At 45.8% G+C, this 13,308-nt stretch overlaps 1 protein-coding gene across 3 annotated transcripts in view; it reads right to left on the bottom strand.

Annotated features, from left to right (window-relative positions):
- The window catches only part of MKLN1 (muskelin 1), a 158,495-nt gene that overhangs the window by 119,085 nt on the left and 26,102 nt on the right, over positions 1 to 13,308 (bottom strand). Inside the window, exon 1 of one of the 3 annotated variants that reach the window (XM_033957579.1) lies at positions 9,130 to 9,134. The exons of the other annotated variants lie outside the window; for them this stretch is intronic. The gene's annotated coding sequence lies outside the window, so the exon portion shown is untranslated. Of the gene's footprint in view, positions 1 to 9,129; positions 9,135 to 13,308 lie in introns of those variants that run through there. 3 annotated transcript variants of the gene reach the window in all.

Here is a 13,308-nt window from a genome sequence, read left to right as displayed (position 1 = left end):
ATTTTTTGGAAGCATTACAGAAACTTCAGACATGATGTGCCAAGTGAGTTGTGTATAGATGCAGCTTTTTGTCCATCTTAACTAGATTGTAAGCTCTTTCGAGCAGAACTGTCTCTTCCATATTTTGGTGTACAGCACTGCATATGCCTGGTAGCACAATAGAAATGATTAGTAGTAATAGCAGCTATAATAATTGTCCCTGTGCTGGCCACCAGAGCTCGTGCGGGTTCCAGCTGATATTCAGCTAGGGCCTGAATAAGAGGTTTATGCCGAACCACATAACAAAAAAAAAAAAAGAGGGCTGAGCCACCTCAGCAGCTCTTCCCACTCCAGTCCCGACCCTCTCACTCTTCCCTGGCATTACCTAAGTCCCTCCCAACATAGCAACATACCCCATCTCCCTCCCATCCTTTTTTAATGCAGTATAGGGGTCCCCCAGGCCTACCTGCAATCCCAGGTGTTCTGGAAAGGGCGAATGGGACATGAGTGAAACCCATTCATTCCTACTCCTTGTGGCTACCTCAGAAAAATCGTTGATGCAACCTCTCGTAACATTCTAAATGCACAACTGGGTTGTATCCCCTTTCTACCTGAAGATGGAAACAGAGAAACTTATTTTTCTCAGTGACATACATACCAAGTGTTTTTCAAGGGTGTTTTTTCTGAAATTTGGAGTAACCCATGCAGGGTTCCACAGGGATCTCCGCTCTCCCCGGTGCTTTTTAACATCTATTTGGCATCATTGGGTGAGAAACTTGCATCCTTCAATTTGAAGATCTTTAGTTATGCAGATGACATAATGATTGTTATTTCTATTTTGGCGAATATTAATGCCTCTCTAAATATAATTCAAAAGATTATGTCCATCATGAATAATTGGAAGAGAGATTATAAATAAAAGCTCAACTCAGATAAAACTAGGGTTTTCTATGCTTCCCTTTCAAATCGGATGGTAGATAGAGTTAACACTTGGTGGAATTACCTACCCTATTGATTCAGAAATTAAAATCTTGGGAGTATAGACAGACAAATTTATCTATGAAAGCCTTTACACCTTAGCATTGGTCAAAAAATGTTTCTTTATTTTGTGGAAATTGTGTGCTATTAAATCATATTTCGAACCTATGGCATTCAGGATTCTCATCCAGTCTTTGATACTTAGTACTCTGGATTGTTGCAACTAAGTTCATCTTGCTGGGCATCATACAAATATACTGAGATTACAAAGAATATTCAACGTAGCATTACATTTGATCTTCGATTTGAAAAAATCAGATCACATTACATTTTATTACAGAGAGCTCCACTGGCTCTCATTTGAAGCCTAAGTGTTGTTCAAATTGGGGACACTCTGCCAGGCGCCCGAGTATCTATCAGAATTGTTTACCTTATTCAAAACGAATCGTCCATTGCACACGACATCTTTATTTGTTTTTCCCCCGTTCAAGGTTGTACTCATAAGACATTCCAACAGTGCCTGCTTGCTTATCAGGCAGCCAGTTGGGATAAGACAATACGCTCTCTATGGTTTTATTTTTACATACGTTTCAGAAAATTATTAAAATTGACTTTATTTGTAAGATTTTTAGAGAACTAAAAGGGTCAATGATTATATTGTAGATCGCTGGGATTGTCCAGTTTTCTATTTCTTGTAAACCGCATTGATCCGAGAGGTTTTGTGGGCTAGAAATGTAATGACATCACCAGCATAAGGGCTGATGCTCTTTGGAAAACTCCAGTACGCCTCTGCCAACACAGCAGAAGGTTCTACACACTTTGTACGACAAATGTAAATGTTCTATTTTGTATGTTAATATGTAACTCACCCTGGATAAGGGCGGGTAAAAAATAAAACAAACTATCCTTATGCCCCATCAGACCACTACAACATTAACTTCTCTATCTTATTTTTTAATAAAATTAAATGACCACCAATAGTGAGAGAAGCAACAAATGCCATGAGTCCCTTGAACTGGGTTGCAGATTGGTACAGTAGGATTAAAGGAAAAGAAACTAACAAGTATGACTAAACTTCACTTTCCTTTGCATCCAGCTGCCAAGTCTGCACAATTGAGATGTACCCAAGCAGAATCTTACTGGATGAGAGAAGACAAGGGCCCCTGAATGACTGCTCTGTCAAAGTCAAATCGAGCCCTAGACAGCACTCCACCCTAATGCTTCACAAAAGAACAAAGTGACAACCAAGTCACTGCGCTGCAGATATTTGTTAGCAGGGCTGTTCCTGTCTCCATCCAATCTGTTGCCTGTGCACAAGTCAAGTGCACTTGTAGGCCTAAAGCCACCTAGATGTTCTTGCAAATATAGGAGCCCTCAATGGCAACTTTTATCCAGTATGCAATAGAAGTTTTAAGACACCACCTGGGTTCCCACATGGACTATGGAAAAGGGTGAATAAAACAAATGAACAGCATTCATCTCCTTTAAATATCAAAGCAAAACGCTATGGACATCCAGCTCAATAACCTGATCCAAACTAGAGAATGACACGGTGACAAAATTCATCACCGTTCCCAACCCCGCAGATAACCGCAGGAAATAATCCCATGTCATTTTCTAGTGTCTATTTCAACCTCGGTCCTTCTACACCAGCATTCTTCAAAGCAAAGCTTGCGGGTCAGTGGTTGTGCCCAATTATACTCCGATTCTTTCCTCTCTCCTTAAAGAATGACATGAAGATGGTTTCCCGCGGTTATCCGCGGGGACGGGAACGGTGATGAATTTTGTCACCGTGTCATTCTCTAATCCAAACTAAAAGAGGTCAAACAAACTGATTTACATGAAAAGGAGAAACCTTTGAGAAGGAGGATTCAATACAGATAGAGAAAGAAAGGTTCATCATAAAGATGATCATCTTCAATTTAAGATCCTTGTGTGATGGGGATTAAATGGAGCTCCCAAAAGCACCAAGTGCTCTGGAGGAGGAGAGGGCTCAGTCATACTCACAGTCATTGGAACTGAAGAAATCTTCTGCCTCTTTCCAGCTTCCCCCAAGTGATCAAGAAATATCACACAAGCACTAGGTCACTTCAAAGCCTCTTAGCTCCAGAAGAGAGCACCCACCCCTGCATAGATCACTCCCCCACGTCAAAAGGGACTAGAATCAGATGCGGACACCCACTTAACCAGCAGGATCATTTGCTGCGGCCAGACAGTGCTATGGGCACCATTGCCCTCCCCACCCTTCACGACGTCAGAGAGAAGGCTTCCTACACAGCCGCAGATCGCACAAGGAGCCGCCACCCGCAGCTTTGAGTAGAAAAATGACTGCAGCAAGGGAGCCAGCCAAAAGGTAAAACACCCACTGGAGGGAGGCACAGAAGGGAGGGAAGGAGAAGATCGTGTTGGGACTCGAGAGGGAGGAAGCACAAACTTCGGACAAATGATGGAAGGAAGGAGGGAGGGGAGCATGAGCCATAGGATGGAAGAATGGAGGGAGTGAGGGAGGGAAAAGAAAGGGAGAATTGGGTATCAGAGGGAAAGAGAGATGGTGCACATGGGGAGATGAAGAAAGAGAATTGTTGGGCATAGGGAGGGAGAGAGAATTATTGGACATTGTGGTAGGAGAGGAGTGAGGTAGAGATGCATGGGGAAGAGAGAGACGAGAGGGAGTAATGTTGGATATGGTGGTGGAGAGCAGAGGATTAGAGTGGGTTTTCAGTCTGCATTTAAACACGATAAGGAAAGGGGCTTGGTGGACAAACTTGGGCAATTTATTCCAGGCATAGGGGGTAGCTAGATGAAAGCAACAAAGTCTGGAATCGGTAGTGGAAGAGAAAGGTACAGCTAAGAGCGGCTTATCTGCGGAACGAAGTTCTCTGGGGGGTGTATAAGGAGAGAGAAGAGAGGACAGATATTGAAGGGCAGCAGAATGAACACACTTGTAGGTCAGCAATAGGAGCTTGAACTATATGCAATGGCGGATAGGGAACCAGTTAAGTGACTTAAGGAGAGGGGTGACATGAGCATAACGAGGTTGGTAGAAGATAAGTCGTGCAGCAGAGTTTTGCACAGATTGCAAGGGGGAGGGTTACTTATAGCCCAAAGTTTTCTGAGATCTATACTTGTTTTCAGGATAGGAAGAGCCAGTGTAAACATTATCTGAAAAATTGACAGTGGTGAAATAGGAAGCACTGCATAGTTACAAGGGACTTAGATGTGTATAATCATATTAGTCTCATCACATGACCTGGAACACCATATCAAGAAGGAAAAATTATGTTCTTACCTGTTAATTTTCTTTCCCTTAGACGCAGCAGATGAATCCAGAGACCAATGGGATAGCTCACATCTACCAGCAGGTGGAGATAGAGAAACTGATTAACAGGTGGTCCTATTGGCTGGCACTCCTCCTGTCTCATCAGTATAGCTCCTTGCCCAAGCACACGTAACCAGCAATAGGCATAGCATGTAAAAAACTTCTTTCCCATAACACATCTCAAAATGCAATAATACAGAAAACAACCTGCCATAATAACAAACTGCGAAAGTTGCAAAAGAAAAAAAACCGAGAGACAATATCCAGAAAGGGTGGGGCTCTGGATTCATCTGCTGCGTCTAAGGGAAAGAAAATTAACAGGTAAGAACATAATTTTTCCTTCCCTAGCAACAGCAGCAGATGAATCCAGAGACCAATGGGATGTAGCAAAGCAATCCTCAATCTGGGTGGGAAGCAAACGCCGCCTCCGCAACAACCGAAGCACAAAACGCCCCTACCGCATGCGCCCCCACATCCAAGCAGAAATGCTGAGAGAAAGCACTCTCGGAAGACCAATTAGCCGCCAGACAAATCTCCTCCAAGGAAAAAACCTCTGGGCCGAGCCCAAGAAGTAGCCATCGCTCCAGCGGAATGGTCATGAAATTCTTTCGCCAACCGCTTCCCTGCCAGCAAGCAAGCATAAAGAATGTCCTCCTGGACCCATTGAGCGATGGAGGCTTCGGACGCCGCCAAACGTTTGAGGCGTCCCTTGAAGAATACAAAAAGGAGATATAAACAACTAAAAGTCGTTAGAAACCGAGCTCACAGAGAACGCTATGTACATATCAAAAAATGCAGTGAATAAAAGCACTGCTCCCAATTTCTCCTCCCAGGAAGAAGGAAGGAAAAGCGAGCATGACATAAAAGAAAGGATGACACCCCCCTAGAAAGAAATAATGGTACCATCCGAACTGATACCCCATATTTCGGAAATCAGAAATAGGAATCCCAGTTGAACAAAGCCTGCAACATAGAAAACTGCAGAGCTGAAGCCTGGCCACAAGAAACCCCATGTTCAACGGTACAGCCCTTTAGAGTCCCAAAAGACAAGGATGAAATGAAGCCTTCGGTAAACTGAGAAGAAGTACGTGAAGATTGTACTCCAAACCGGGCTTTCTAAGAGGCGCATGAATATACCGCACTCTGTTTAGGACCTGAACTACATGAAGCTGAGAAGTAAGCGAAGAGCAATATACCTAGCCCTTGTAACAAGCCAAGAATAGCACTAGAAGCTGAAGGGAATTGAACGCTAAGCCCTCGGCAATACACCTGTGCCAAAAAGGAACTCTGGAGTGGTTCAAACGTTAAGAAGCACCCAGGAAAGGAAAAACCTCCAAAAGGAAGCAGAAGCCACAGGAGAAGACGTCCGTAGCACCTGGATAAGAGAAGAAACAACCTGCTTCGCATAACCCTTACACGTCAGCCAAGATTTTTCAAAAAAACTAGGTCGTAATTAGAGAATGACACGGTGGCGGTTTACCCGCGGCCACCACATTTTAGCCGCGGGTCACCCGCCGAAAACGGGGAAGAAAACTAGCAGTCGCTGCGGCGACGGGGACAAGGCCATTCACCGCCCACGGGGCGGTGAATGGTCTTGTCCCCGCAGTGAGGCATGAAGGATCGCGCGGTCCCCGCAGCTCACACCCGCCTGCCCAATCGATTCTAGTGTTTAGCCAGCTCTCTCCCTTCTCCTCACCTTAGTTTGTAGATTTTCTTTTTTGGCGACCCGCACGCTATCAGAGAGCCGCGCACCCGCTGCTGCTCAGTTTCATCTTCTGCTCTGACGCAACCGGAAACAGGAAGTTGCAGCAGAGCAGAAGATTGAACACTGAGCAGCCGCGCGTGCGCGGCTCTTTGGGAAAGCGTGCAGGTCGCCGAAAAAGAAAACCTATAAACTAAGGTGAGGAGAAGGGAGAGAGCTGGCTAAACACTAGGATCGATTGGGCAGGCAAGTAGTGGCTGCGGGGACCGTGCGATCGCTAGTGTTCCCATCCCGGCTCAAATTGGAAGGAGGGAGTGAAAGGGAAAAGGATTCTGGGCCAAGGGGATGAAGTCGGAAAGAAAAACCCACAGCAGGAAAGAAAGGGAAGGACTGGCAGGTGAGCCAGATGCTAGAAGCAGGGGGGGGGGGAAGAAAGAGGGAAAAAAGCTAGATGGGGTTGAAAAGAAGACACACACTGGTATGGAAGAGGAAGATAGGGGAAATCTGGACACAGGAAGGTAACAGAAAAAGGGGAAATTATGTGCATGGGGCATAGGGACAGAGACATAAAGGGGACATGCCATGGGGATGGTATATGGACACAGGGGGGCAATGACAGATACATAGGGGAGATATTAGAAATGGAGAAAATAGGAGCACAGAAGCGAGATGGTTTGTGGGGATGGAACAGGGACCGAGCTTGCAGGCTCCAGTGGCTTGCACAAATTACATTGTAACGTGCCATGAAAATAAGAGGAAGGAAGGTAGATAGGCCACGCGAGAGGAGCTGAAGGGTAGTAGAAAGGAACAGATGGTAAAGGAGGGAGGGAAGGGTGGTGGTGGAAAGGAATAGAACAGACATTGAAGGAGGGTGGAGAGGAACAGACCCCCAAGGGAAATGTGGAAGACAGAGTGGGAAGAAGACAGATGCCAGACTATGCGGGAGCGGAGGGAAGAAGATGGGTGCTAGACCAATTGGGGGGGGGGGTTAAGGGAGAGGCACAGTAACAGCAAATGGAAGACGCAGAGAGAAGACACACAGTGGATGGAAGGAATTCAATGAGAAGATGTGGAAAGCAGAAACCAGACAACAAAGGTAGAAAAAAAATTTTTATTTATTTATTTATTTTTTGCTTTAGGATAAAATAGTATATTAGTTGTGTTGATAAAAATTTATAAACAAAGCCCTGCCAGCTGAACATCTCTTTCTCTAGTTCAGCAGCAGGAACTTTGATTTATAAGAAAGGAATAAGCTAAATATTACAGTACTAAGGCTTATATGGATGCAGCGGGGACGGTGACGGGGCGGTGAATGGGATGGCAGTGGCGGTGACGGGGCGGTGAAAGGGATGGCAGTGATGGTGACGGGGCGGTGAAGGGAACGGCGGTGACGGGGCGGTGCAGAGGATGGTGGGCCGGTGACGGGGGACAGATTTTTTCCCCGTGTCATTCTCTAGTCGTAATACTAAAGTAGTACAAATATCCATGTTGAACGGCCCCTAGGCGAGCAAAGCCGGAGATACCAGGAAACTTCTTAGTCCGGCTGTCGAAAGACTCATCAAATCCGCAAAGGATGGCGCCGCCAATCCAGAGATTCTACAAATACTGTGCCCGGAAAGCGAGCTCGAGGAGGCAAATCCAAGCCATCATCAGCCTACGGAAAACACTGAAAAAGAGAAGGCAGAAGCGAGAAAGGAGCCATGTAGCTACCCCCTCTAACTCCCACTCCCTGGGCCCGCCGAAGAAGCTAGGAAGCTTAGAATTGAGAGACGAGGCCATGAGGTCTAGGTCAAGCAGATCTCACGTCCATAAAAAGAGCTAGAACGCTTGAGCCACAAATCTCAATATCCAGGATGCAGAAGATTACACTATTACTAACATGCACACTTTCCAGAGCGTACACAGCGCTGTACACTGTCACATACAAGAAATGGGCCATGCTCAGATTCCGCGGAGAGAAAGTCTATCCAAACTCTTATCCTGATCCATAAAAGGATCTGCCAACAGAAGATGAGAGTCCACCCATTGAAGCAGAACAACTTCATCTGCCAATGAGTACAACACCTGCTGCCCAAGCAGTAGAGAAATACCCCCATCCTAATACTGACCAAAAGGACCCTTAGCGGCAACCCGGAAGAATGATCTAAAGCTCCAGAAAGGTAGCCTGACCCTGCTCAAGAGCAGAAGAATGAACAAGTACTGAGTCGCCTCTGAAGACCAGACTCCAGGAGCTGAGGATGGAAGCCACGGAGCCCCCCAACCCGACAGCCCGGGATGGTCGGTGGTCATGAGATAGTCCAGCAAAGACCTAGGCATGCCTTGAAAAGAGAAATCGCGCTGAGCCACCAAATCATACAGAGTGATGCAGGAGGAGCATACCAAATAATTGGTGCCCTGAGATACCGGGAACCACCGGAACAAAAGCGACTGCTTTAGCGTAAGAAGGGGAAAGCAAGCCGAAGTCCCCAGTGGAGTCAGCAATATGGATCCCAGAAACTGTACAGAATCCCATACTCTTGGTCATGGTAAGCGAAGAAGAATACCAATCTGAGACTGAGACCCCCACGCCCAAGTCTCCGGAAAGAAACACATGTCTCTCCTATAAGAATAAAAACATCACCCAGATATACCTATAAATAGTACAGGAGAAAAGAGCGCTGTGCAAATTCAAAGATGCACGTGTAAAGAACTGAGGAAAAGATATCACCCTTTTCGTGTCAGTCAAATGGCCCGACTGGAAGTCGTCCGAATCAAGCAGGCAGTCAAGAAGAAATTAGATGAATCGCCTGGTAGCGCCAAAACGGTACCACCGCCCACATCACCTAAAACGTTCGTGAAGCCTTGAGTAGGCGAAATGGCATGTGCCAAAACCGAAAGCGCCGCTCCAAGAGAGGCAGGCAAACCAAGTGCCGATTCGGAGTCCATAGAGAAAATGTAAATATACTCCCAGGTTGTCTGCAGAAATGTGTAACCCCGAGAAACTAATTCAGCAGAATGGGATCCAGCCTGCCCAATGGCCCCGTCTCGGGCACCTAGCAGTAAGTGGAACAACGTCCCTTAGTTCCTGAAGAACTACAAGAACTGTCCCGAGGACCAGTAACACTGAAAAGGGAAATACAAAACACAGAGACTCCAAGAACGAACTGGAAACCTGAGGAGGATGCAAAGATGCAAGCATCCTGAAAAATCTTCACAGCCCCCTGACTTGACATTATAGCATCTTCTCCCTCATGAGAAAGCCTGAAGAGTCATTGGAAGAAGTCAAGATCCCCTCAGAATGAAGTGCAGAAGGTCAGGGAATGGCATGATGAGACTGTAGGATCTGCAAGAAGAGTCTCCTAGGAAAAATCAAGTTTCACAATGTAAAGAGGAATATACTGGAACCATGAAAACAGTACTAACCCCATGCAACATGAGCAAAATACGTATGTCCTTTAAAGTGAATACGTACTAGACTCAATCAAGGTGTTGCATCTACCGCCCTGTGGAAAACAACAGCATTCTTACAGGTAGCAGACAAAGCTCATATCGCTAATGAGAGCTTCAGGGATGAGGTTAACAGCCACATAGCGCGTGATCCTCCGTGGGTTTGATAGAATAGGTGACTGGCTCCTGGTTAAAAGGAGCTGTACAGCCCTTCCTGTCTGTTCGGGGGAGCCCGTCTAGCATGTGCCATGAGAAAATGGTGACAGGAGAAACCAGCGTGATAAGCATGGAAATCTGAAGTCCAGTCCCCCTCAGAAATAGAGAAAGAGAGTCCTGGCCACAGGAAGATGCGCACTGTCATTATGCCCAGAGACAGCCCAAACTTGGAAACTGTTTGTACTACCTTTAGGCATATATATCCTGTGCCACTACTAGACACATGCAGCTCAGCACAGAGGCCCAAATAAGGACAGTTACCAACAGACAAAGGCTCAATCTGCAGGGACCCCCAAGAGAGACAATGAGATACTTGTATGAAATACAGGGCACTATCTTACTGCTGATCTCACCGTGCCGTGAGTTGCCGTACGTCGCCCCAGTCCGGAGACAAACCGAGACTGGGTGACCTAGCACAGGTCAGAGTCTCTCTGGTAAACCCCTTGAGTGCTAACCCCAGAGTCCGATTAAACAAGCAGCTTCCTTCAAGGGAGTACAGCAGGAACACAGACATAGACATATAAAGCTGCCCAAGCTTGTCCCAAAGCTGGTGAAACACATTCAACTTGTCTGAACCGGAAAGGAGAGAAGCCTCGGCATACCCTGAGCAAAGTCAGCTGGAAATAAACTACCGGAACGCCGCAGCTCTCCCACCATCGCCGGAGACCCAAGCACACGCCTGATTCTGACACGTGGCCGCTGCATCAACGCTCCTAGAAACATAGTCGGATTCAAGCCTCGCAAAATTTACCCTGCCACGGCTTGCATAGAAATAAAATCAGACTCAGGGAATAACCAGAAGAACGGCCCACAGCGCCGGAAAAAACATGTCCCATCTCATGCTGCTATAAACTGGCACCTGCACAATCAGCTGCACATGGCCGTGACAAACACCGATGAAAGAGAGCCTCAGAATAAACAGGACTACTGCTGCACTGAAACCCCAACAATGAGAACAAGTGCGAGCAAGAAATCGCACCGCTACTGCCGCGCTGTAACCAACAAGGAAACCAAGCGCGTGCATGCAAAGGGCGGGAAGTCCCGGCTCCCTCCAAGGATTTCTAGTCATAAAACTTAGCCACAATAAAATATCCATGCCTTAAAAGTATGATGACCGAACCCACAGTACTAAGACTCCCAAACAGAACCTGAAGTTCAAACAACTGTAAAAGCCAGACATACTCACAGCTTGTTGTTAGGGCCGGTTGAAGCCAGTTTGCAGCAAAAGCATGGCATAATGTAGCAACTGTGGTCTCTTTTTTTTTTTTTTTTTTTTTAACAGAGAAGGGAAAGAAGAAAAAAATTGAGACCCAGTCAGACCCTCTAGCAATGGAGGGAGGGTGAGGCAGGGACAAGGGGGGGCCCAAGTGTAACCTCTAAAGCCGGCACTGTTCAGCCGGACACCCCTGTCTCACTGAAGAGAAAAATCTCAACAGGAGAAATAGCACTGCCAGCTCACTGAAGAGAAAATCTCAATAGGAGAAACAGAATGGCAGTCTCACTGAAGAGAAATCTCAACAGGAGAAACAGAATGGCAGTCTCACTGAAGAGAAACCTCAACAGGAGAAAATAACGTTCCAGCCACAGCCAGAATTCAGGAGCTAGTTGAATAGCGACCTTTTCCTGCTGGGAGATAGAGATTACTGGTTACGTGTGCTTGGGCAAGGAGCTATACTGATGAGACAGGAGGAGTGCCAGCCAATAGGACCACCTGTTAATCAGTTTCTCTATCTCCACCTGCTGGTAGATGTGAGCTATCCCATTGGTCTCTGGATTCATCTGCTGCTGTTGCTAGAAAAACACAATTTTGCATCAATTTTGGCCGTGAAGGTCATTTAATTCATAGTACACAAATCAGTCAATAAAAATAAGATTATAATATCAGGGGGTCAAGATGGTGTCGAAGATGGACATGTGTGCAGAGCTCTCTCCCCAATAGGGGTTTGCCAAGAAGGTGTGGCTCCCCGAGGGATTTTTTTTTTTATTAGCTATGGGAAAATGGAAAGGGTTTTCCTGGCCTGTTATGTATGTTATATCTGTTTTTAAAGGAGACATTACTTAAAAATTTAAAAAGTACAAAATATCAAAAACAATTTTAAATGGACACTGTGGAGAGGAACCCAAAAAAGCAGCAATACATACCCTGACTGAGCGATCCTCAATGTGCGCCACCGACAGCTGCTTCAGCATCCCCCCTCTGAAGAGGCTCACCGTAGCTATTATAGAAGTCAATGGGAGAACCAGGCTTACATTGTCAGCGGCGCACGTGGAGGATCACTCAGTCAGGGTATTACTGGTTTTTTGGGGGCTCCTTTCCAGTGTGCCTTTAATGAAGGTTTATTATTAGATACGTACATCTTCTATATTAGCAACTGCAAATTTAGGACTTGCTCGACCTTTTTTTTTTTTTTTTTGCTCATCAGCTAGCGTTAGTGTAGCACCAGACAAATTTTTTTCTTCCAATGCGGCCCAGGGAAGAAGAAAAAAGGTTGTACACCCCTGGGATAGAGCTTTCATGAACTACAAAAGATCATAGAAAGAGGAAGAGAGGCAAAAATATCTGGAAATGCTGAGAGGCTGGTCGAGTGGTCAGGAAAGCAAAGATACAAATGGAAGAAAAAAGAGCTGACAAGGTGAAACGGGGAGACAAGGCATTTTTTTAGATATATCAGTGATAGGAAGAAGTGCAAAAGTAGCATTGGAAGACTCAAAGGTGAAGGGGAGGAATATGTATTAAATGATAAAGAAAAGGCTGAATTGCTTAACAAATATTTCTGTTCTGTGTTCATGGCTGAACAGCCGGGAGCAGGACCGCAAAAGACAAATGCAAATAGGGATGGAGGAGTGGTAGACCCCGATCGATTTTCAGAGGGTGAGGAGCTAGCTAAATTAAAGGTAGGCAAAGCAAAGGTGCTGGATGGTGTACATCCGAGGGTGCTGAAGGAACTTAGGAACGTTCTAGTGGCTCCGCTGACTGACCTTTTCAATGCTTCTCTAGAGTCAGGAGTGGTACCGGAAGACTTTAGAAGAGTGGATGTAGTCCCGCTACACAAGAGTGAAAGTAAGGAAGAAGTAGGGAATTTACAAGCCAGTAAGTCCAACTTCTGTGGTAAGCAAATTAATGGAAACACTTTTAAAACAAAGAATGGGTAAGTTTCTGGAATCCGGTGGATTACAGGACCAGAGGCAACATGGATTCACTAGAGGTATGTCTTGTCAGACAAATCTGATCAATTTCTTTGATCAATTTCTTCCACTACAGGTGATTGAGGCCAGCAGCGTGCATGATTTTAAAGCTAAATGGGATCGGCACATGGGATCTATTCACAGGGCAAAGGTAGGGGAGGGACATTAAGGTGGGCAGACTAGATGAGCCGTGGGCCCTTATCTGCCGTCTATTTCTATGTTTCTATGGGGTACCAGGAAATTGGATAGAGGGAGTGTGCTAGATATGGTGTATTTAGCCTTTCACAGTGTTTCACACAGGTGTCTAATAAATAAACTGAGTGCTCTCAGGATGGACCCCAAAGTGACAGGCTGGGTCAGGAACTGGTTGAGTGGAAGACAGCAGAGGTAAATGAAGATCACTTTGAGGAAAGGGATGCTACCAGTGGTGTCTCTCTCAAGATTCTATTCTTGGGCCTGATCTTTTTAACATTTCTATAAGCGATATTGCTGAAAGACTGTC

This window comes from Geotrypetes seraphini, chromosome 9, assembly GCF_902459505.1.
Source record: "Geotrypetes seraphini chromosome 9, aGeoSer1.1, whole genome shotgun sequence".
In the NCBI taxonomy this organism is placed as follows: Eukaryota; Metazoa; Chordata; class Amphibia; order Gymnophiona; family Dermophiidae; genus Geotrypetes; species Geotrypetes seraphini.
This window is presented reverse-complemented; position numbering and strand designations above follow the sequence as displayed.